Genomic DNA, 4,025 nt, shown 5'->3' on the forward strand with positions numbered 1-4,025 from the left:
GTGGTTTTAGGAGAAAATGGCCTAAGTAGGCTATGTTGCTATCTGTCGCTATGCGTGCCAACTTTTCACACCTGTTATGGAAGTTAGGCTATCTTATACAAGGTTTAAAAGAGCACTGCATTAGTAAAGAATATTATGGTGATAAGGATGATGATGAGACCTGACAATTGAATGACAGCCTATCCTTCATTGTTTCTGAGTATTGATACATTAAACGTTTTAAGTGATGTAAAGAAAAGGCTCTGCTTCTTTGGTGAGAAATGTGTTAGCTGTACCTATAAGTTTGTTATGTTATTTAGCCTTCTCTCTCTCTGTCGTCAGTGGATGCTCCGGCACCCCTGGCAGGCCCAAAGTTAGAAGTGTCGCTTATGCTTTTAAGGTCGATTTGAGGCCTGGGAACGGAGCAGTTGGAAGCCAATTTCATGCCCCCGGACACCAAATTACAAAATAGAGGCTTTGTAATTACGTAACTGTTGTTCTTGTGAGTGCGTAGGGTCGGGTTCCGCTAGATGGTAGCAGGAAGCTCAAATCGTAGCTCAAATGCGATGATGTCAACGCAAGAGAAAAGCAGCGCACTCTCGCGAGAGCTTGGTGCTTTGGCTGCAGCGCTGGATGGCGCTGGCGGAGGCTCGAGGATCTGAGATTCCTCCCGGGTTGCATTCGGGGAGGACACAGGACCGCATCTGAGTTGAGGCAGGAGGTGAGTGAGCGCTGGTTACACGTGATTGACGGCGACAACAACATCAGGACTCAGGAGGTTTGTGAAAATTAAAACCCCTTTTAAATGAACATAAAAGTGTAACTTGACAAGCACTTAGGCTCGTTGATCCTGTGCAGATGTTATCCAATTCTTGTGACTCTCAGTCAGACCTCGGCATGTGAACAAGATGCACGAGTCGCTTTTATGTCCTAGGCAACGGAGCGCATTGCAACGCTGTTGTGCCAACGACTGCCCTTTTTGCAGGTAGCCGGATGAGCTAACGTTGCGGACTGCACAGTCACACTCAGCATCTATTGCCAAAGCACAGGCTAGTTATTGAGCAGTTTTCTGGCAGACTGGTTGCCGGGTCGTAAAAGCGTGGGAATGTTGGCAATATGGTTTTATTTATTGCTTTGTTTTAGAAAGCACATAGGAAAACACAATGCTGAACTGTGATGGCACATTTAACCATTGCGTTGTGATGTTTTTGTCAGACATTACACAAGAAAAAATGATTTACTTGTTGAATGAACTCCGCCTGGTACATCCCAGAATTATCTCTTTTCCTGGAACAGGTTAATTTGTTACTTTTGCTAATATATATTATGAACGCTTTATTCGTTTCAACGGCATTTCCCATCACCAGACACAAAACGCTAGTATCCTCTATTTGACGACAGCACCAGCACATGTAGCCTACTCGCTACCGCTTCAGAAATCGAGGTGCCTCATAATGCGGAGACTCCAGTGGATGTGACTTTCCCAATTGTGCTGTCGGGAACACCTTTGTTGTGAAATAGAGATGATGACACTGTACTGACATATTGAAATTATTTGGTGACAGGCAAGTACAGTTTCCTGCAATATTTCACAGTAGCCTGCATTCATTTCAACGTTGGCCGCTTGCTTGTAAAACCACTGATAAAGTCAGGAATTGTCATATTTGTGTGTGTGTGTATGTGTGTGTATGTCTCTCTCTCTCTCTCTCTCTCTCTCTCTCTCTCTGTGTGTGTGTGTGTGTGTGTGTGTGTGTGTGTGTGTGTGTGTGTGTGTCTGAAAGAGAGAGTTACTGAGTAGAGATATGGGATTGTTGATGGATGCACAGTGTACAACAGTGGTTATGTACCCTTTTTGCTTAGTCAGCACTCTGTGTAAATCGTCCCACTGACAGGTACACCATTCATCACGGAAGTCTCCTCAGTTATGGCTGTGACAGTGATCGTCCATTTGTCCGATATGGTGGCACTGGCAATAGGGTATAACTAAGAACACCTGTGTGTGTTCTGTGTTGACTAAGAGATGTGTGCTTGCCATGGCAGAGATGGAAATGTGTAGACTGCTATTGATAGTAACAGACAGTGCATTTGTGGTGTGAGGATGTTGTTATGGGCCTCAGGTTGGAGTTAACGATGGTGAAGTGAGTGCTGTGAGGTAGTGCATTTGCATTTGCAGTATGTAAAACCAGCTCATGGATGCGTGTGTGTGTGTGTGTGTGTTGCTCTAGCTTTAAGGAAGGCAAGGCCTTGTTTCAGGTCAAGGGTGAGGGGTCAGGGAGGCTTGTCTGGGCGATGGGCAAATGAACAGGGAGCCCTGTGAAGGCTGGGCAGGTTGTAGCTGTCAGCAGCGGGATTGTAAAGCTGTGTTAAGCCGCCCCCTGGCACGTCACTCCAAGGGTTTACTGCAGAGAGGGCAGAGGCAGAAAAGATTGGATTTTTATCAGCTTGTGCAATTTAAATGTTTTTTTTTTCTCTCTCTCCTTCTTTCCAGGAAAGGATTTAGAAAAGGTTTGGTGATATTGGTTGTTGAACGCAGTGGAGTGGCTGATGAGTTGTGACTCTGAACCCAGACTGCTGGGGTGTCATTCCAGAAAAAGGTGTGTACAGTTAGTTCCCACGTCTGTCCCGTGCTGTCTGTCCTCATTTATAGAGGTTTGCTGAATGCTGATTGGCTGGAGACTGCGGAGTGGCCATAACATTCAGTGGCATGCTGAACGTGGGGATTACAACGCCTCCCCCAAGAACTACCCTGTGTGGACCTGATTCAGTGTAACAATGATGTACCTGTTTGAAATGACAAACTGGGAGGATTTTCTTGTAAAAGGTGTTTTAACAAGGGGAAATGCAAGGCCAGCACAGATGGAATGGAGAATCAGGTGACCGGGATGTGGGGCCATGATTTGACCAAAACAGAATGGGCCCACAGGAAGCAGCCTCTTATTCAGCCCTCTTAAGCTGTAAACTACGCTGGCTGTTGTTCTCCTGCTTTTGTGCTATGTTTCAATGAAGGGTAAAAAATATCATCCTGCTGTGTCGACTTGCTGAAGTAAAGGAGAATAAAATCCAAAGAAACACTAACATAAAGGAAAAATCACTGCCTTCAGCTGATCTGACGCAAAGCCAATTTTCAACACATACATGGGTGGGTGAGAGTGAGTGAGTGAGAGCTGGCACCACCCTCCCTGCCTGTCATTTCACTTTATCCCCATCGCTGCTTTCATGGCTGGCATCACATGACACAGAGTGCATGCTAAATGAAGATTACAGGGAAAAATGAGAGGAATGCATATTGTTGGCCTTAAAACCGTCTGCGTGCCCATCCATCATTGGCCTGATAGCAGGGAACGGGCTATGGCACTGAGCCTATCCCCCGTTTTTACCAAAACCTTGATCTGTTCTTACCTAAGCAGCCTAAACCTGGCAGAGCTCAGCTCTGTATCAACCTAATCCTAACTGTATATTAATCAAAAAGAAGTCCTGATTCAGAATATGTTTGTCACAAAAAGCACCCTAGATCCACACTGTCGGAACACTCTCTTGCTAATGGAAAATTTTGAGGAAGAGCTGATCTGCGGAGTGAAAATTAAAATGACAGCTGAGGACATGGCTTGATTCACCCCATCAGGATTGTGAGGTTAATCTTAACCGGTCAAAAATGTTCCTGACAGAGGACACATTTCAAAAGACCGAGGAAGAGGGGGGAGAAGAAAAAAATGTCTGAAGAATTTTTAGCAACAGATCCTCAAAAGCAATTCGGTGCCACATGCTAGTGTGGCTTCTGTTGTTAATATGGCAGAATTTCGTCTCCTCGGCTGTGCTGAGAAGGCTGAGAGGACCTCAGCAGGAGGGTGCCGATGCCTCTGGGTAGGGGTGTGCACGGTGCCTGTAGGTTAGAGAACTGCACAAGAGGATTTGAAAGACTCCATGGCCTGTTTTGTGTTAGGTAACACATTGGGATGTGTAAGGTGTTATTCTTCCTCAGCCATAAGAGAGGTCGCAGGGACATTGGAGGATCAGGTTGGGGGAGAGAGGGGGGAGGGCGATGGGTC

At 45.9% G+C, this 4,025-nt stretch overlaps 1 protein-coding gene across 2 annotated transcripts in view; it reads left to right on the forward strand.

The window, feature by feature from the left end:
- Nucleotides 1-227, forward strand: part of myoz1b (myozenin 1b) — a 6,237-nt gene extending 6,010 nt beyond the window's left edge. For both annotated transcript variants that reach the window (XM_048268303.1, XM_048268304.1), the window contains exon 6: nucleotides 1-227. This exon is cut by the window's left edge and continues 402 nt beyond it. The gene's annotated coding sequence lies outside the window, so the exon portion shown is untranslated.
- Nucleotides 228-4,025: the final 3,798 nt, after the last annotated feature.

The sequence above is a fragment of the Alosa alosa genome, chromosome 17 (assembly GCF_017589495.1).
Source record: "Alosa alosa isolate M-15738 ecotype Scorff River chromosome 17, AALO_Geno_1.1, whole genome shotgun sequence".
NCBI classification, from domain to species: Eukaryota; Metazoa; Chordata; class Actinopteri; order Clupeiformes; family Clupeidae; genus Alosa; species Alosa alosa.